Source organism: Petromyzon marinus, chromosome 6 (assembly GCF_048934315.1).
Source record: "Petromyzon marinus isolate PM22_M1 ecotype Great Lakes invasive population chromosome 6, UKy_Petmar_22M1.pri1.0, whole genome shotgun sequence".
Classification (NCBI taxonomy): Eukaryota; Metazoa; Chordata; class Hyperoartia; order Petromyzontiformes; family Petromyzontidae; genus Petromyzon; species Petromyzon marinus.
The window spans coordinates 6,434,904-6,456,615 of NC_133672.1; the positions used below are offsets into that span (position 1 = coordinate 6,434,904).

The 21,712-nt window shown below is 45.4% G+C and overlaps 1 protein-coding gene and 1 long non-coding RNA gene across 3 annotated transcripts in view; both read left to right on the top strand.

Annotated features, from left to right (window-relative positions):
• Positions 1-14,165, top strand: part of LOC142921794 (uncharacterized) — a 28,277-nt gene extending 14,112 nt beyond the window's left edge. Inside the window, exon 2 of the long non-coding RNA XR_012939662.1 lies at positions 25-14,165. This is a non-coding gene — a long non-coding RNA (uncharacterized LOC142921794). The remainder of the gene's footprint in view (positions 1-24) is intronic.
• LOC116939625 (tyrosine-protein kinase receptor-like) overlaps positions 1-21,712 on the top strand; it is a 194,640-nt gene that overhangs the window by 15,012 nt on the left and 157,916 nt on the right. The gene's annotated exons all lie outside the window — the stretch shown is intronic.

A 21,712-nucleotide genomic window follows, 5' to 3' on the forward strand; every position in this document is an offset into this window, starting at 1 on the left:
TGAGAGAGAATGTGTAATATGTAGGTTTGTCGCGATTTGTACTTGCGGTGTGGAATCTACACCTCGGGTTCAGCGCTGGCAACGGATGCGAGGAACAACCACTCTGATTGAGCATGGAGACATCTTGACGTTCATCACTTTGTATTTTCAAAGTGCTCTCTCGCCACAACATAAACATGTTACCAAACAACAATTGTTCCATTTCCTTTAAGCTACCTAAGAGGTTTGACGGTGCCCATTCAGGGTTACATTTTGACGTCCCATCGCGCTGGACGTGCGCGCCGCGCTAACGGCTTTGCAGCGACGGAATCTTGCGGCAACAGCTGAGAGCCATCCTTGGGAGCGTCGCAGCTTGAGACCACGGCGGTCATTTGGCGAGTCGGAAGAAGAATTTCACGGGACGTGCTGGGACGTCGGCCTTTAACCGGCAAGAGACGGGTCGAATGCACGCGATGATGGTGCTCACACGAATCTGGTTATGTTCACGCCGTGCCAGGGGAACGACACCCCCCCCCCCCCACCCTTGGGTTGCAAGTCGCGTGGTTCAATTTGCAGTACGGTCATCGCACTATATTGTTGCACTGTTGAAAAGAAGGCGCCCGTAGGTACACTCGGCGCAAAGTGAGAAGCTGGAGGTGACGTGTGAACGGTAGTATTGGGGAAGTAATTAAAGCCAAATGTAATGCTTCCCCGGCCACCCCCTATGGGTGGCGTACTCATCTAAACAGGTACTCGCTAATATTGCACGTGTGCGCGTGCGTGTGTGTGTGCAATCGTACTTGCCCCTTACAGTCTGCTACACGGTAGATCTTTGTCTTTGCAGTGTGGAGTGCAGTAGTGCAGTGGTTGGTGCACTGCGCCACGAACTCGACAGCCAAAGTTCGATTCCTGCTCACGACCAATAACGTGTGGCGAATATTTGAACCGGTTCTGGGCCTCCCCTAGGTCGACTAAGCCTAAAAAAATAGTACCTGGTGCAGCCTGTAAACATTAGCATTGGGGAGACAAAGGCGTCCAGGCATGGTGTTGGCCCCCTTTGTGGACCGTGCCAGCCTTCATAGGTGCTCTGTAACAGCACTTGCCCTAACAATCCGTTTAGGTTATACGGGGGGGGGGGGGGGGGGGTAGGAGGCTTTGCCTTTGTTCGTGATGGTGCAGTGGTTCTTGCGCTGCACCACGATCCACTTGGGCTCGATTCCTAACTTCAGCGGAACGTGCCAGCGTGAGCAACATGTGGATACCTGGAGCTGTTGTAGGCCTCTCCTAAGTTGATCCAGCCTCAAACGAGCGCCCGGTGCAGAGTGTAGACATCAGTAGCAGGGAGACAAAGGTGTCGGGCAGTCGAGTAGCTGTGGCCAAAGCACCCCAGCATTATGGTAAGCCTTGTCGGGGACCAGCACTTGCACTTTACAGTCCGTAAGTCGAAACGTGCTTGTTTTGTGTGTGCTCAACATCTGCATGTGTTCTCTGTGTGTGTGTGTGCGCGCCCGCTTAACGCGTGAGGAGTGAGTATTATGTTTCACGCGCACGCATTTCACCGCAAGTGATTGATCAAGATGCGAGTGCTGGTCTCTGTATTACACACCTAATTTGAGAAGGGGAAATAATGTGTGCGCTTATTCATTATCCGATTATGAGGCTCAAAAAGTGATTTCCTGCTCAAATGAGGATTGAGCCAGTGCTAATGTCCCGGTAACAGTCCTCAGCCAGCGATGGAAATTCCTCATTCCTATGATGGGGGCGAGTCCATTCATAGGACAACCACTGTTGACTTCCCCACAAAATGGTACTCATCGTATCAAGCACTGAGGAACGGTGGGGCTTGAGTCGACTCCCAACCAAGATCTGATCTCACAACCTTCCGATTTGTGAGCTGTTCGCTTCGACCGTTGGGCCACCAGGCGATGGTTGTGATACTGGCCGTAGTAATGTGGAATTTATACAACTGGCTCAGGGCTGCTAATGGACGTAGGCACTTCTACATGCTATTGTAAATTGAGCAGCGAAACTCGTCGACTTTTTTTTACTTTGATGTTGTATCGCGATGAAATCTCTGAAAGCTATTGTTGTTCATTTTCCAAAACCTATTCGTGGTCTATTGGTGACATTAATATGATACATATTTGACCGTAGAAGCCTAATGTTTCCCATTACATCTTGTAGGCTTCTGACAAATTTAGTTTGTAAGTGTTCAATTTCCTTTTTAAATTATTTTATTAAATCTGCGAGCACATATGTGCTTTGATTAACTATAACGCACAACTAATGTGGGAATGGCCCCGTGGCTATACGTAGATGTTGCGTTGTAAGTTTATACTGTGTATGTAATTATAGTTGATCAAATATCATTTACAGTGAAGCCGTACAAGTTATCTTAATCATTTTAAATAGAAATATACATGTACAATTCCATGTGTCCTTTATATAAACATACATGGAGAGCTCTGTTTAACAAAACACTGCTATGGAGTTATTTCAATAAGCACTCTGGTACCAACAGCATTGCCTTAGCACCAGGCCCAGGTTAACAGCGGTGTAAATGGGTGGCGCTCCCGCGACAAACGCTCAACTGAAGCTCAGAAGGTCGAGAGGTCAAATGCCACTCGGAGGTTGACTCAGACTATCATCCCCGCGGCGGTTACTAAGACTGGCGGTACTCACTTGTTGCCAGTCCTGAGTCATTGGTGAAAATTCTACATGATGGTGGAGATCCAATATCTTGGTGGCAGATTGGCACAGTGGTTAACGCTATTGCCTCACAGTTAAGAAGAGCCTGAGTTCGATTCCCGTCTCCTCCTGTTCTGCACGGGTTTCCTCCAGGTTCTCCGGTCTCCTTCATCCTGCGAAAACCTGGCAGGACCCTCTCCTGAAAAATCACTTTGAGTCTCAGTAAGGCTTTCCTGGAGTAAACAAAAATAAATTATGATCACGTTATAAGTATCTCCAGAGGACAACCACTGTATACTGCCCACAAAGTATGACCGATTTCATTGATGCCAGAGAAATTGCGATTCTTAACTCGTGACCTACTGGTGGTGAGGTGGGGGCTTTGGCAAAGCGCTACCTGAACCACGTTTGTGGAACAATTTCTGCTGTTTCAATCGTGGCGCTCATTTCAAAGGAAACCATAACGTGCTGGCGCACGTGAAAATACTACATGTTCTATACAAATACTACGTGCATTTGTTAAGGTGGTATAAAATAAATAACTCTCAACGCTCTCTAAGCTCTCTTCGGCAGGCAGGAGACTCACACATAATCCTAGAACCTAACCAGCAGCCGCAGAACATGTTGTGGACATTGTTCACACTCATTAAGGATCATCAGTACGGCATAGCCATGTTACACAAGTGCCACCGACCGTGCCCTGGATCTAATTGAGCCCATTGCTTTGAATTAGTGCACAACTCCAAACCCCTCGGGGAGTGATGGGGCTCCTAGGCTTTTCGTCTCCGCTATCTAACTCTAAGCCGTGGGTCATGCGGTTTAATGCGCTCGTTTTTTTTTTCGGGCACACTCTGCGAATGTGTCTCCATTTGGCAATAAATTTTGCCGAAACTTTCATGCCCGTCCACAGAAGTTTCACTTTTGACGGCGCTGCTCCCCACCGCATCCACTGTGCCACCTGAAAGACCCGCGTCGCCAAAGTTATCGACTAACGTAACCTGACCATGCGCCCTTCTCCAGGGGTCACTTCCACGCGGCCTCGCGCGTTCCAAAACGTGCAGGCACCGCTTCACGCAGCCAAGGGGAAGACGAATTTGACGGAGAGTGGTGATGTTTGCAAATGTTAAGAATAGCTCCTCCCGTCATAGAAACGTGGAATTTCCACTGACTGACCCACAGGGGTGCCGGCAGAAAAGAGCATCACACCCTTGCTCATGACTGCACGGCGACACTCTCGTTTTGACTAATGTAGATGCAATATTTACGTCGATGCACAACACCCGACGATTATTCAAATATCCCGTTATTTATTGACCCAGCCGTCCGACTGGTGTCAAGACGAATGCGACAGGTTTGGTTACGCCATGACCACCGTCCTCCCAAATCAATTTTTGACCAGTTTAGGCGCCTTTGTCTTTGTTCACCGAAGAACCGCCAATATGTAAAACATTGTTCATCTCCCGTGTCGCCGCTCGGCATTCTAATTGTCCGCGCAGGGCGAGGGAAGTAACTACGTTGGCACAGCAAGGCGGCGGCGGCGGCGTGCGTGCCGGGCGTGCTATTTGTCCGCTCGGCAGCCACGGCCCATAAAGAGAAATTACCCTTCGCCAAACACGACGCGCGGCGGGGGGAGCAGCCGCTGTCTAGCGCGAGGGTTGAGCGCATGCACGCATACGCATGCAACCGCCGAGCCAGAGGGCGGGCGAGCACTTCATTCAATAAGGTGAACCCGTAATCATATTGCGGGCCCGCCATGCCACCTCGATATGAGATTAGGCGCAGGTCACACAGAAGCCCAGAGTGCTCCCTCTGAAAGGTCATGCTTGACACACACACACACACGTGTACACACACCTACCTCGCACACGAGCCCTAATGGGGATGGCTAATATGAGCAGTCCGGTCGGTCCCTGCCGTCTGCAATGCTATCAGTCTGGGCTCGACGCCAGAGGCGTCCCAACTGTTTTCTCAAAAGATATCAGCGAAATCACCGCTCGCTGCAGCGCTCTCAGTCTGCTGCCCGTGAACAACAGCTGTGCGAGCTACGCGTCGCTCCCACGCATCGTGCCATGTGTGCGTGAGCGCGTTTAGTTAGTTTCTCCTAGCGGGATATTGCTTCTATTACAGTATATGTGTTAGTATACGTAAAACCTATCCTTCTTCTTGTGCGTAATGTTGAGAATTAACGTGTTAATTTAATTACGTGACTTGTTTACTCGGATTTATGAGTCTACGAAGATCCGTGGATACATAATCCATGAATGCCTGTTTAAAGTTAAGATGTAATTTTGTATTTATATTGTCTCAACAATATATCGTTTTTTATGCGTTGATTTTTACATTGTGCTATACTGTATTGGATTGTACTTTCTCATGTTATTTGAAATTGGATACAACTGATTCTTAAGCAATACAATTCATGCGTGGGTAACAAATGTAAATATATGGATTTTTTATTTTAATCTTCAAGAAATAATTTGTTTTATGCCATGCAGTTCCAGAAATGTATCGCGTTATGATCAGTTATATCAAATCTAGTCGTCTATCTACAATTCTTATCGGTAGTAGAAATTCAAACAATATTATAGTACAGTTACAATCAGAAGTAGGAAACATAGTAGTCACATGATACTGTTTATTTAAATATTGAATAATAATAATCGTACTTAAAACCCCTTGCAATAAGTGCACATTACCTGCTATGACATACGGATTGAAAATATTGAAACCGGCAGTGTATCAAAAGATGAATTTTTTGGGGAATTGCAATGCCAAAGTCATCAGGATTAACACGTGAATTAGAGAACAAGTGTGTATGAGAGACATCACTTCGACCATTAAGCAAAGCACGTGGGTTTGGGTGGGACACCGCGAGAAGGCAAAGGTGACCTCTGGTTCAGGCGAGCGATGTAAATGGCAGCCAAAGGAGAAGCCCATCAGAGTGGACGACCAGAGGAAATGGAGGGGTGATATCGTGCCATGTGCAGGAATGAGAGAAGCCTTGCGCGGAAATCCTGCGCCTCCAATTAGTACGTACGGTGCGAAGGAAGTTCAACATACGTAGCTTCGCAGGATTGTAAGGGACAGCGCCGGCGTGGGGAGGCCTTCGTCCAACAATGGATAGACTATGGCTGATGGTTATTATGATTGAATGGTGGCACATGGATTTTTAGGTCGGATCTGGGAATCGAGAGGTGTAGAGAGGTGTAGTCAGCAGTTGTTTATTTACAGGAGCAGAACTAAAACGGCACAATGGTGTCTGTGCACTGTATATACATATATATATTTTTAAAAATGCACGCATTATAAGTTCTGAGTTACGAGTTCCACCTGCGTGGAACCGCGCCAACCAACGGTTCATATCTACCGAAGAGCTCATTCCGTGTGCACTGTGGGCATTGCGCATGGTTTCAGTGTCCGATCAGTATGGTTGCAAGGAATGCAGGGGCCTCACAGGCCTTATAAAGGAATGCCCACCTAAAACACGATCGCGTGCAATTTAACTTAAATATGCAGTTGAATACATTATTAACCCAATTCAGAATTTGAAATATATATTTCTGCAAAAGGCAATTTGAAAATTCACTTTTAAAATCCTGGATTTGGGCTTCAGAGCAGAGTGCTGCCATTACTGACTTTCGGTTTTCAGCCTGTCTGCTTTATGTTGAATGAAGCTGGGTTTTAGTAGAGACGCTCTCCCTGCTGGGTTCAGTATAGACCAGGGGTTGGCAACATGCAGCTCCAGTGCTGCATACAGCTCTTTAAGGACTGCTTCGTGATATTATTTATTAAGGACCCACCGTCTCGTACTCACATTGCATTGCAACTCTTGAAATATCGGGGTTTGTACCGAATAATGTTAAACTGGCTCTTATTATTTTAGTTGCCGATAACTGTGTATAAACACTCTCCCCTCTGGGTTCTGTATTGACACTCTCCCATCTGGGTTTAGTATCGACACTCTCCCATCTGAGTGTCTCAAACAAGAGGGGATAGTGTCTCTACTGAACCCAGAAGGGAGAGTATCTCTCCTGAACCCAGAGGGGAGAGTGTCTCATTGTGTGTGGTGTTGTAGCCGGCGCCATAGGGCTCACACATTGTGCATGGGATCCAGGTGTGCGGACTCCTCGGGTTTATCGCCATGCCTGTGGATTTGTTTTAAGTCTTTGAGACGCAATCGCAAGTTCAGAGCTCAAGCTCGTGAATGTGTTGGGGGACGCTACATTACCCATTAGTAATGAGCGACAGTAAACCGATATTCACACAAAAATTAATCGGCCAAACAAATGCCATAGGTTGACATAACACATAAAACAAGTTGCACTTTGGGATGTCATTGGAGGACGAGTTGGCAGTATTCAAACTTTACAATGTTCTCTAAGAAAGTTTGACTTGATTTTAGTATTTTCGGCCTTATCTTGTTTGCCTTGGCCACATGCAATCGCTATTTTAACTCCCCCCCAAAAAGTTCACGTTTCTCACTGACAAAGGTTCAAACTCATGCCAGACAACCTGTGATATAATTCGCAGCCTAGAGGAGTATCTACAATGTTACATCCTGAATATGTTTGGGTTGGGTCTTCAACACGTGTTTCAAAAGATCATGTAAATATTCATGGCTGGATTCAGCCTCGGGGACGTTGCTAGATCTGTCAGAAGGAAGTGATGGCGAGCTCTAGTGGCGGCATCATTGGTGTTGTCAGTGATGTCCTCTTGAGTGTAAATGTGCTTGAGGGTTATACTGCACGTGGTTTGGCGTGTTATCCGACGTTTCGCTCCACTTGCTGGGAGTTCGTTTGGGACATCATGCCAAAAGAACACGTGGCACAACTCGAAAAAAACATCAGAGAGCTACAGAGCACAACTGAAAACCTACGCATAGGGCCCTCTCCTGCCTTTCCCGTGGCGATGCAGCGATTGCTCCGCGCGGTAGCTGGGCAGGGAGAGCTATAAGGGTTTACCGCGTTGGCCGCTGTATCAAAACATGCACAGACAGCGTGGCCAGCTACAAATGCAATATCACAACATCTGCAGCTCACACCTGTTACATATTTGGGCCATTCCTTAGATGCTACACTACGTGTTTGAAAGTAATTAAACTTCAGGCACTCCAACACACTCCCGAGTAACTTAAGATCGCGAGGTCAAGGGGTCAGCCCCGTCAGTTCTGTTAATGCCTTGGCATTACTGCCTGCAGTGAGCTTCTTTTGGGTGAATTATATACGTAATCTTTATATTTTATCTTTTTTATTATTACATTTTTTTATTGCTGATGTGACGGTGCACGTCTGCAATCCAGCACTATTAGAAGCAGAGTTAGTGAATGATTTAGATGTCGCAGTGTGCACAAGACACTAAATCTGAAGGGCTACGAGATAGCCAGAAGGTGGCAGTACAGGAGATAGGTAGCCCCAATTTGCCCGTACAGCTGCAGTCGAGATGTTTAAGCGTTATTTCTTCGTATGCGTGGCGGTTTTCTCTGGCCACTTTGGCTCCCTCTCGATAACAAAATAAAACTAAATATTTCAATTGCGAACTGAGAAAAAACATTCCTAGCCAGCCGTTTCTGAAGACTCCAGTCAAGGCTTTTTGCTATAATTAATGAAACTCGCATGTCAGATGCAAATTTGTTCTCTATAACAATAAGAAAAAAACCTTTCACCGTATTCTATCCCTTCCATTATTCCACTGTCTCTCTCCCCTGCCTCCAACGTGCTTCCTCATGTCACGCATAACCTTTTAAGTTCCCATGTGTGGCTCGTTACCTTGAACGTAAAACAGTAACTTATTTTTGTGCCGTAAAAAAATATTTATACGTGCGTAGTACATTCATAGGTTTGCTTATGTTAGCGTACTTTAGATTGATTTTTGTTCACACAAAAAAACTGGTCCCTCGGTGGAGAAACGCCAAGGCCAACCGGAGTGGGACACAAAGAGGACACGGGTTCTATTTCGTCACGAATCCTCATTGCACACCAATATGTATTAATCGCAACTTAAACGTTGAACAAAAAAAATCGGATTATCATGTGAAGCGGCCAATCGAATCTGTGCCATTCGCACATTGCATGAGGCCACCTGCTGCTGTTTTACCCTCCCTCATCCGGTGGTTGGTGCCAGCCCATTGAGGTGCCCCCCCCCAAGCACGCGTGACGACAATAGTCTACATCAGTGGTTCTTTATGTTTACTGCAGCCTACGCCCATTTGGTTCTCAGAAAGGGCATCTCTTGTGATAGGACTTGTAGGATGGACGTTGAGATTCATAAGGGCACGGGATGACCAATAAGGTCTGAATTGGTCTGTAATAAGGTGGGAAACTGATAAGGAGTTGACAGGTGTGCGTTACTCACCTGCAAGCATTATGATGTCCTGATCAGTCTATCAGCTTGTCCCCGGCCACACCTACCAACTGCTCCTGGACACAGTTTCGCTTCCTTAAACCCTCGCAGCAGCGGCTTTTAGCTGGCTAGCCATCGAACAAAGACGGTCACCGCATCGCGCGGCGCTTTCAGACGCGCTCCTGCGGCCGTCTGGAACGCTCTTCCTTCCGTTATTAGGAAGCCACTGGTAGCTATGCACTTTTAAATCATCTCGTTTGAAAAAATAATTTCTTTACAATTATTTTACAATTATTTTTGTGTGTGTTTCGTTTGTTGTCCTTCCCCCGCACCACCAGATTAGCGGAAAAACGTTCAACATTCATGCAAATGCATCAGCGGTGGCAGGTAGAGCCAGTTCACTCATCTCCTCGACAATCATTCTCACACGGGGAGGTCAGGGGGCGGGGTAGATCCAAACAAAGACGATGATCCCCTCGTGTAGCCTTAACAGACTGTAGGGGCAAGTGCTGTTAGCGAGCACCTATGAAGGCCGGCACGGCACACGAGGGGGTGGGTGGCCAGCACCACGCCCGACCGCCTTTGTCTCCCGCAGTGGCGACGTTTGCTACACGCCGCACCAGGACCGGTTCCTGATAATGGTCACCGGTGTTGGCCGTGAGCGGGAATCAAACTCGAGTCAGCGGGTTAATAGCGCAGCGTAGCGCTCACTGCTACACTACCGCTCCCCACAAGATCCAATGCTTGTGCCACAGACAAGGTGACGTCTGGGCCGGTCTCTGCGTGTGACTGGACGTGGAGAAGACGCGGTGTCTTGCAGAGCAATGCTTTGGAGCAATGTCCTTGCAGGAGAAAAGCACTGCCTTTGCAGCCCGCATTGTGTAATGTTGGCAGCACCATTGCACATTTTCACATGGGGGGGGGGGGGGCAAAGTAGACTTTTTGCAATGCCTAATTTTCAGATGGTAGACAAGCCACCGACCTTTTGACATGTTAACTTGGAGTAAAAGGGGTTTTCTTAATTCAAATAATTTATTTTGATTGGCTCCCCACTGTCGCGTGACCTCAATGCGACCTCCGAAGTAGCCTAATTTCACTTAACAAATTAACAATTTTATTGTGATGACCATTGCACTTAACATAAATAACAGTGCCTTAAAGAGGAAAACAATAGAAAATCAGCGGCATTTAGGACAATGTCCCTTCCTTGATTCGCCTGCTATGAAGAGAGAATGCAGGAAGGAGCTGTGTCTGAGTGAAAGGTCTGCCTGCCCCGGAAGTTGGATTATTAAAGCGTTTAATTCCCCATGGGATTAGGCTGAGAATGCACAAGCAAGCGCTTGCTTTCCTTTGCCTGTATTTTGATCAAATAATAAGTGAATTAACATGGCTCACGTGTGACTTTTAACCACATTGTACGAGATTAAAGATCGGTGGCTAACCTTGTAATATAACTTACACGAGCTGTTATTAAGATGTATTTATTTCGCGCTGTAGCCTCACACGTGGTTAATGACCTTGAAATATAAACAAAGAATACAAATCACCGTTAAAAATTACTATACAGTAAATATATTTGCCATGCACACAATTCACAGAAACAATGGTTATAGTTGTATTTGTGTAAATTGCATTGCTACGTAATTAGCGGTTCATTCGAAGTGTAAACAAATCTCACCCATTAAATTCCATTTCAAATTCATTGAGCTCTCATATTTGTAAAATATATATACATTAACAAAATAATTATCAACCGCTATAATGAACTAAATAACGTAAATATTTGTATTTGATCAAGTGTGATCATAGTTATTTGTGTTCACTGTTCAGTGTGAACTCGCATGCGTGGTGTTTCTCCAGGTGCTCCAGTTTCCTCCCAAATGCATAAATACTAATTTGCTGAAAACATCTTAAGAGGTAGAGGACTGCAGAACAATTGTTGGCATCGGCTCACCGCCTGGTAGCCTTCAATGTTGCCTGTGGTTCCTCAGCGATTGTGACGACACTATATTAAAAAAAATAATCGTGACATTTGATTTGCGTCTGTACATTAATCTGTGCAATCTTCCACTCCTATGTAAATTACTGACCAATGTTGAAACTAAATAAATGTAACCGGCTCAAAGGTTGCTTGATCTTTCACCTACAGGGAACATGCATAGAACACGTGTAGGCGCTTGAGAACAATATTACACGAGTGTGTTTACAAATGCTCGGATACACTTTGTTTATCTTTAATTGCACTTTCATTTAAAATCCATCCTGGTGGCATAGTTATAGCACCAAACTCATTCAGTTGGTGATGAAATTAAATCATCCCACTGAGGTTTGATGAAATGACTACGGCTGTCAGATATTAACGGTGGTTACGCTTCAGATTTCCACCACTGACCCCATCAGTAGAAATGAAGACCACCTCCACAATATATGGAATAAGGAGTCGTGTTGGGCTTTAACTTGTTTTTTTTTTCCCTTCAAGACATTCACTCGAAGCGCTTTAGCTGGGTACAAAACCAGAGAGCCGGACCCTCCGATGTGCCCATATCTGTTACCCCAGCAGATATGCCTCGAAAATTGCCTCTTCCTTTCCTTTTGTCAATCCGGTTGCAGCCGACGTAAACATTATCTGTAAATTTTCCACATTATCCCCCAAACAAGTGCGTTTTAATGGTGTTTCTCACTTTCGGATAAAAGCCACTCACGGGCCCTGTGGCTATGCAATTTACTGCCCAGAGTGGTCAATCAGTGTGACCCGTTAATCCTTTGAGCAGACGTGGCTTTATGCCTCCAAAAGCAATGTTCTCTCCGTGGCAGAATTAACCAATGAGTGTATAGGTCTATGTAACAAGCGTCCCACGAAGCGACGATTTTTAAATAAACCTTCAGACACTGCGTAGTATTTTAACTCTGTTCTGTGGTTAAACGGAGTGGTTATTTTGTGTGCGTGAAAAAGTTTGATTTTACATTTAAAGGAAACCAATATTTTTTGGATTTCAAACCTCTGGCAGTATTGTTCATTGCTTATAAATAATTAAAGATACGTTTACTTATTGCTCAGCAATGAAGATGGATTATGGGTTACGCCATCCTCCTTGTGACGTCTGAATGTGTGTGATCCACCAAACCCCTCGTCCAAAAGACTGGATGGGCAGGTCTATGCCACCATGTCCAGCCATCACTGACTCTCAAGAGTCCAATACACCTTAAGTCAGTTGAGTTGATGGTGTATAATTGATACATTTGGAGCAAATAAATAACACAATGAGATTGTCAGATTGACAACTGTACTTTTAATTGATATCAAGGGTGCTAAATATTCACTCCGCATCAGAACATTTAGGGGGCACTGTGAGACCATTTGCCAAATCAATTAACAATCTGCTGTGGGAATCAAACCTTTGAGATTGTGCAAAGTAGATCAGTGGATAGCATGTGGACTATGCAGCCACTACGTGCGTTATATCGATCTGTGCTAACCACAAAGTTCACCATTTCACAGCAGTCTGGGCACTTGAGCCTCAGGCTACTCAAACCTCAGACTAAAATGAGCAGGTGGTAATGATGGGAGGGTAAACCGTGCGGAAACGCTTGGGACAGGAGGTTGAAAACCGCTATTTTAGCCTAAGTGTCATGTGCTGTTACAGTCAGCCTACATGTACTCTTTAATCATCAGACAGTGCTATCATTAAGCGCTGCATCTCTGCCACTGAGTATAGTGTGTCTGCAAGCCGTAATGGGCAGTGGATTGTTGTTTAATGATGTGCTGCGCCATCCTGTACTGTGCCACTGTGGGCGCATGACCACTGTGGTTTTTGCGTATGTCCATGTGAGAGTGTGCGCGTGGGTCTGTGTAGCAGTATCCATTGTGTTTGCGTCTGTGCGCGTGCCACGAGCTGGATGTTTGTGCCCTGCATTCGCGTTTCGCGATGGACACAAAAGTCAAGCGCCAAACGAAAACGATTTTTGAAACGACGGGCAGAACCGCTGCCATAGGACACTGACCCTTTCCCATTCCGATGATGTACACTTACATACACTTACGTCATCGGAAAGGGAATCGAACGGAATTGGAAGAAAATATTAAATAACTTTATCGGTCTCGAGGCTCCCACAAAGGCCATGCGGGAGGGCGCGTGGCACAGTTTGACGCCAGCTAAGGTAGGGAGGGCGCGTGGCACAAGGTAGGGAGGGCGCGTGGCACAGTTTGACGCCAGCTAAGGTAGTGTGCGGTCGTGTCGCAAAGGTTCTCTGCGATGAATATAATGTCTTTAAAAACGACGCTATGCCTCTCTGAATAAAATTAACGATAACCGCTTGCGCGATCCAAGATTCAGCGGTGGACGGGACCCACCCTGCAACTTGCAGACATCTCGGAATGGGAAAAGGTTAACTGTGAGCAAAGTTAATGAATTTGGATGAGCTGCCCAATACAAGTTCAGCATATTCTGTCCCTTTTGATGCTTGGTTGCAAAGAAAGTGATCATCAGAAGCAGGACACCATACACATTGGTTTTGGTGTTGTGCAGAACATTATGGCATTCACACAAAATGATCCCTTACAGCAGGGTTTGGCCACATGAAATGGAAAAAGCTAATTTACAGATTTTCGTTTTTATCTGAACTGGTGATGCTGCGGTGATAAAGTTGCAAGTCTTAATCCTGGTCAGGGGTTCCACTTCACCCGTCAATCCTTCTGGGGTTGATAAAATGAGTAGCACTGTATGTAAGGTCAAAAGTGGCACTTCCATGAGAAGACTGGCCCCCGTCAGAGGAATGTAGAATTTCCGTGACTGTCGCGGGGTCACCAGTACAGATGCGCACGACCCCATGCTCATTTCAGCACGGAGGCATTTTGACTGTTTCGCTGCGGTGATTGATGGCTGTACTGGGACCATCATCTATCACCTCACTGCACTCGAAAACCTGGCTTAATCTTGCGTGGCTGCCAGGAGTTCAAGCCCAGTGTGTCTCGGTGGTGCCGGTCCGGTGCTTCTGCACTGGAATTAGCCCCCTGAGACGCCCAGCCACCTTGATCTAGTGTCTGAGGCAGTTATCCCGGTGAAGGGGGAAAGTGTAGGTAAAGAAATAAATAAAGTTGTATACACATTACTCACAGTGCTTAGAGAGGAGAGAGAAAGGGAGCTGGTGAGAGAGAGAGAGAGAAAAAGACGTGCTACGAATCACTCGCAGCGCTCAGAAGCAGATAAAGACTCGCAGATCGGCTTGAAAGGCTCCTTTGTGCCGGTCACTTTCAGTGTCCCTGCTCCTCGAGCAGCTTTTGAGAAGGCTGCACGGCCAGGCTCCGCGGTGGAGGATGCAGAGTGGGGTGGTGGCGGCGTAGGGGGTGGGGTAGGGAAGTGGACGGGACCAGGGGACCAAAGAGGCGGTTGCCCCCGTTACCCGAGGGGGGGAGGGGGAGTTTGGGGGCCCACGCTCCGGCCTCACCACGCTAGCAAGAGGAGACTCCCAGAGAACCCTGAATGCCAAATGAGACCCATTCTCTAATCCTGTGGCTCGACTTTGTTCGTGGCCTTGGTGTTGCCATTATTTGGCCGGCACGGCACGTACGGGAGGGAGCCTTTGTGCTCTGTGTGCGGACTTCAACTGAAGCCGAGCTTCCCCAAACTCCAGTCCTCACTACTCCACTCACGGTCCACATTACCACATCAACAGATGCGGGCTTGTGCCTCTGTTGCCCGCATTTACATATGGATACAGAACGGTAAAGTGGAAAGTCGGCAAGTTCTCTCCGCTTGAATTCTAGTGAAGTTTACGTCATTCTTTGTTTGGAACTGTTAAGGAATTGGCCGAATATCTCAATGTAGGAATTTTCTTTTAAAAAGGTCTTGATATACTCAGGCTTTCTATAATCAGGGACACGACTCTCCAATGTGTTGTTTTCTGGTTGTACCGTGTGTTGTTTTGGCACGGTGTCTGATATTTTTCTCCACGTGCTGGAAGCTTCTTCAGGAACTGAAACATGTATGAGTGGAACGGAAATCGTGCCGGACAAGCGGTATGACCCGAAAACAAGACGCACTCGTAATAGGCATTACATTTATTCAACCGAGTTTATCGAGCTGAGTGGTGCTGCAGCTGTGTGCTCAGAAAGTTGTGCCTTACCAGGGTCAGTGGGAAAACCACATCGTTTGGTATCGGGAGCGATCAAAATGTTTCTGGCCTGACAAAGGAAGAGTGGTGTCTGAATCAAATGTGAATGTTCATTTAAAAGTACGTTTCTATCGTGATAAATTGTAATTTTATTCCCGATATATATTTTTTCCCACCTAAATTCAATATAAACTATACTAACATTCTAGAAAATCAGAGGTGGCAGGGTAGTTCAAAGGGTAGAGCACTGAACTGACACCGTTGAGGAGCTGGCTTTGAATTCATACAGCATCTATGAAATACTAGACATCTGTGAAAAAGAGCTTCATAGCTCATCGGATTATTCCAGTCTAAATCAAGGTTCTGATTCTGAAATCTGGTTCTCAAGTGTCACCAATGAATGCACAAAGAGCCCTTATAGTAAATTAGGTTTTTCACTTCACTGGGCTAATTCCAGTTTGTGTTGATGTTCAGAGCACATAAAAGGTGCATGCCTAGAGTTGTTAGATAAGTCTATTTTAGTGACTTAGAGTAGTTCTATGACATCATCTTCCAAGATTGCTCACTGGATGCAATGGATGTAAATTACATAAATTTTGGACAATAATATCATAACTGGGATGTTTTATTTATTTCTTTCTATTATCTAGTGAAAATCCAAACGAGTACTGGCTCCCAATAACTTCAACGTATTCTACCAGCGAAGGAATCAGTCGCAGAGACATTTGATTTCTAGTGACAATGAAGTGATGCAATTGAGGAGCATGGCACAGATCTCCTCCTGGCAGAGAAACACGATTTGGAACGTCAACAGACCAAGTGCGCTGCATTGAATTTGTGATGCCACTGCAAACACAAACGCGGTGTCGTACAGCTGTCGTTCAGTGCTTTGGAGGTTGACGGTTTGGTGGCTCGGACACGTTTTTTAGAAACTCTCGAACTCTCCGGGTCTGTAACTCACCAAGGTGGCAAGTCCCGGGGGGCGAATTTGTGAACACGTCTACGCGACCTGCATGTGCCTTGGTTTTCTCAAGGTATCTTGTTTTTTTGCACAAGCGAAATACTTCGCTCATTTAAAAGGAAATCGGGCAAACGTACAAATGTAGCCCCCCCCCCCCCCCCGGAAACAAAGTCTCGAGACTCCTGGATAAATAAACTGCACGATTGATGTAAAGTTAACGCTCGTTATCAAGGTTGCTCATTGCATTGTTTCAGGATTGCTTATTGCATCGTGGATAGCTGTCGCGTGCGGGTACCATTTCAGCTCATGGTGAGATGATATTTGAGTTGGCTGTGCTCAAGTATATGTCTCCTCTCAATGAGTGCTGTTTTTCAGACCAGAACTCCACTGGCCCAGAACCAAGCCAGCACTCAGTGGCATTTACAGTAACTTGCTAATTTATAGTCAAATAAAAACAATCCACACTCCAACCGCAATAAGAACAGCGCTTGCTATATGTATCCAATGCTGGATGAATGCCTTCCCCAACACCGTGTCGATCATGGGGGTTGTATAACCATACTTCCCCATGGAAGGGGTTAACGCAGATTGGTGATGGAGGCACCTGGGACCTATTTAAATGTCACTCACCACTGATGTCGGCTGTCCCCAGGAATTTGACTCAAATAGCTGGCTTCGTATCGCAGCACAATGACAAACATACCACTGCTCCCCCAATGAGTATGTTAAAACTGTGAATGAATACTCACCCAATGAGAGGCACTGCACGTGGAGTTTTAAATACCGTAAGTCAAACTCGGCTTACGTCGGGGAAGGAGGGGAGATGGGTACCCTGGTTACAAATATCCGGGGTCCCAACACGTGGCATGATTACAGGTAACCACGGATATCATTGAAATAATGTGCAGAATACATCCGTTCGTCTGTGGTCCGGACCTCGGATAGTTGGAAGTATTTACCAAATTAGTCGGTTTAACCGTGGTGTAGACACCAGGTATTCGGATGTCCACGCCCCCCCCCCCCCCCCCCCCCCGGGATATATGGAAAAGATAACCGGGTTTTGCCAACCCAAGGTAAACGAGTTCATGGACAATTTGGTCACGGATACATGGAGTTTGACTGTAGGCCTAGTTAAAGAATGGGGGGGGGGGGGCTATTGAATAAGTATCTCTCAACAGTGTGCTGCAAAGAGAGAGTAGTGGCTGATGCATGAGTGTGAATATGCTCTCTGATGAGATATGCATGAACGCCTGGCGATTTCTCACATGGATTGGATGCAGCATACAATAGTGAACGGCAAATGAGGGTGGGTGTCGTGTTGTTTACTGCAGTCTTTGTTTTAATGTCACGGGGGAATTCAGGGACCCCAGAGCTTCCAGAGAGCGCCCTCCACTGGACGAGCTGTCGCGTGTGTCCGCTATGGCTCGGCGTTTCGCCAGGTTAGAGGTGTAAAACTTTAGTTATCGAACATTAATTTGTTGAGATAAATTTCGTCCAGTGGGTTACTTCACTCCGCAAGAAGAAACGTGCATGGCAATAACGTGCGCGTGTGTTAATCAGGGTGCACCTGGTTCCTCCCATGTGTATAAGCACTAAGCACTCATCATGAAATTTCGATTTAAAGCTTTCGTGACTGCAGGGAATCATCTTCTTTGGTTCTTTCGGTAAAGTCACGTAGAATGAGAATAAAATGATAAAATAAAAATAAGACGATAAAATTCTCACGACGTTTCGGCTACAACACGAGCGGCCTTCTTCAGGCGAAAGAACAGAACTGTCGGGACGACAGTTCGAAAAGATGGCAAGCTACCCTTTTTGGATGTCTTAATTAAAAGGAGACCTGACGGTTCAATGAGTCACTCTGTCTACAGAAAAGCTACCCATACAGATGCTTACTTGAAACCGGATTCCCACCACCATCCATCCCAGAAGAATTCCCTCATCAAGACTCTATACCATAGAGCCCAATGCATTTCCGACCAGGAACACATTGCCAGTGAACTCAAGCACGTACACCAGGCTCTCAGGGCTAATGGTTACTCAGACTACACAATCCGCAAAGCCATCACTCCAGTCATGAAGAAGGACCCTCTTGAGGAGCCACTCAAAACCATCACCTTACCCTACATTGCAGGTGTCACTTAAAAGATCTCCAAAATCCTGAATAAACACAAGATCCAGGTCCGATTCAAACCAGTACATAAAATCCGTGACCTGGTCCCATCTGTAAAGGATGCTGTTCCAGACATACAGTACCCGGGCGTTTACAAACTAAAGTGCCTCTGTGGTAGCAAACTACATTGGAGAAACCAAACGACATATCTCAGACTGCATCCGCGAACATAAAGCAGACTTGAAACACGGTAGGACGAACTCTTCTGCCATGGCAGATCACTGTTATAATTCAGTGGGCTCACATGACATTGACTTCTCCAAGACGGAGGTTCTTTGCAAGCCAACCGGCTACCATGAGAGATTCGTTCATGAGGCCATGCACATATACAAGCACACAGACAATTTCAACCGAGAAGATGGATTCTGGCTTAGTAACCATTGGGAAGATGTTTTAAACCATTTCGGTTCTTAATTAATTGTATTTTACGGTTACCGTCAGACCGCAGCTCTTTCGCTGATATTGCCTCTTAATACCTCTCACACCACGGTTAATGGTATGGTTTATAACATGGAGTATAACAACGCATTATGGCTGTCTCTCTCCCTCTCGTTCCCGAGCATGAATTGAGTCGTCCGTCTGAACGAAGCTCGTTCGTTTGTCCGTGGTGCTGGTCGTTGATGGGAAGAAAAACCGCCACTTTTCGCAATATGGCATTGTGATATATAACGACTTATTGTTGGTGGCTCAGCTGATTGGAGAGTATATAGAGTTTATTGATGACATTGAGGTAGTTTATATTTTGGTTTTCATTGGTTTTACTATATGGTATTCATTATATAGTGTAGTGTATACCCAGTTGCTTTGTGATTAATAGCTCAGCTTATTGAAGAATATATCAAGTACAATTATTATACTGATGTAATATAGACTTTGTTTTTTCTCACATTGGTTTACAGTATGATAGTTGGGTGGTTGGAGGCCCTTTAGCGTCCATATACTAAATGCCTCTGTTGATATGTAAACTTTGACTTTAACACAGCTATTTTTTTGTCACAAGCTAATCCCTAGCTATTTCAATGCTAAATTATCCTGCTTTCTAGGTCATTCACACCTATCACCGAGCTTAAAAGACGACACGAATCTCAGCAGCACTCATTGAAGCACTGTCGTCCCGACAGTTCTGTTCTTTCACCTGAAGAAGGCCGCTTGTGTTGTGGCCGAAACGTCGTGAGAATTTTATTGTCTTATTTTTATTTTATTATTTTATTCTCATTCTACGTGCCTTTACCGAAAGAACCAAAGAAGATCACTCATCATTAGTTGGCTGGAAAGATTTTAAAATAAAAACCCGATACTGGACCCGCCTAAAAAAAAAAGAGCCATCCGGTGGCGAGATGTTAACTACCTCACCTGGTATGGAGGAGGTAGTGGGTTCAATCCCGACCCTAACGCCTGCTGTATCCCATGTCTCTCTCCCCGTGGTCGCTTGGATTTTTCTCCAAGGGTCCTCCGGTGTTTCTCTCCACATTTAGAATAAACATCACGCGTTTAGAGTATTTGGCTGCTACAGATTTCCACGTGATAAGCCACTACTTCGTTGAGTTGTCATTTGTGGCCAGGTCGCTTCTGAAAAAGAGCTACATAGCTCAGTGGGCCTTACCTGGTAAAATAAATAAAAACTTTTAAAAAATAGTTTTTTGTTTAGTCAGTGTGGCTTTCCTGGACAAATAAGTTAATTATATTTCACTACGCTTCGCTTATGGAGAATGGCAGTCCGGCAAAAACATGAACACTTGATAGACGTAGGGTGGTTCATGGCAACAGAACTGGTTTACTCATGTAGGTGGCACGCATTCATTTGAACTTCATTACTCAACATGGATCGGGATAAAAAGGATGCTATGAAGAGAAACAAAAGCACGATCGAGTGCACTTGAAGAGTTGAACATCATAATGAACAGGAGCACACCAATGTTTCCAAACATGAAAGTTTTCAATCAGTGCGCACTTCCAGTTATGACATGGAGACTGACAAAGCAAATGGAGCAAAATCTGAAAGGCGTGTTTTGGGATTATGCTTCACGATGCTGTTTTACCCATGACTGTTTTTCAGAAAGGTCCACTCAAGTTTCGCCTGTGGGGGGGGGGGGGGGGGGGGGGGCAATGATTTCTGTACATAATCCCAACCGAGTAATTTGAGGGTATTTTTTCTTACTTGCCAAAATTTGAGATCGTGACGCCAGCACACGATGGCTCACTCTTTCGAATGACGCCACAGGAGCTGCCAAACGGACAGCACGGCATTGCTTACATTTAATACATTCGCGGTATTAATCACGGCGGCCGCAGGATTTGAACCGTGAACCTCTGCGACACGTGGCGAACACGCTTCCGCTAGGCCCGTGTCACCGCCTGAGACAGGCCTTCGTGGAAGCACATTTCCACAACTTGCTCAGTGTTCATACTCTTTGGTTCTATTCGGTAAAGTCACGTAGGTAAAAAAAAATCACGACGTTTCGGTCACAACACAAGCGGCCTTCATCCTGTGACTTCTTGTCCCGTTGTCTGTTAAAAGCTCTAACAGATAGGCGAAAGCCCTCCCCGTAGAAGTTATCAATTCTAGTGCCATCGATAGAGAAAGATGCACTGCCCCATTGCTCGAGCATATATTGTGACTTGAATGCATGAACATACCGGATATCTGTAAAAAAAAATTGCATTATTGCTCATCGGATTCGTCCAGTACGAATAAATATTCTATTTATGAAACTCCTGTTATCCGATTGAATGTAGGGGCGGGTGCCAAATCGCTATTTTAAAGGCATGGTAAATAATGGCTGATCACAGATTATTAGATAAACACAGATAATAGGATGAATATAGTTCTTCCAGGAATATACTTTGTGGGTGACTCTCATCTGTGAAAAGGCTCAGATAATAGCGTGAATTTGCAACCACTTGCGGGACAATACTGCGTAATGTGCATTCATGCTCAGTTTCTCGGAAGCATCGACAATACCATTATGCCCAGACTAATATGACCTGGATAAGAGGGAAGGATCGGATGATAGTATATTTATAAGAGGAGTGCCACTGTAATAATAACCACAATATATCTACTTTTTCACATTGAAAAAATAAAAGAACGTTAACACATGAACACAACGATCACCGCTGATATTTTGCTTCAAATGAGCATTTTTTAAAAAAAAAATTCACAATTACCATGATCGCGGGACATGGAAATCATTTTATCTCCGTGTTATTACAAATGGCAATGCACTGCAAGAAATGCACAGGAATGTACACGATTATCTCAAATATTACATGAACACGATGTTTCTTAAAAGCACAGACCCTAGTGTTGCTTTGTGGGCGTTCAGTTTGCATTTCAGTCTCATGGTCATTATGGTACACAGCATTAAATGCATTTTTTAAAATATAAATAAAACACTTTGTTTGAAGCATTTTGTTGCCAATTTTGCCCCCAAAACAATATATGTATGTTGAACTTCTTT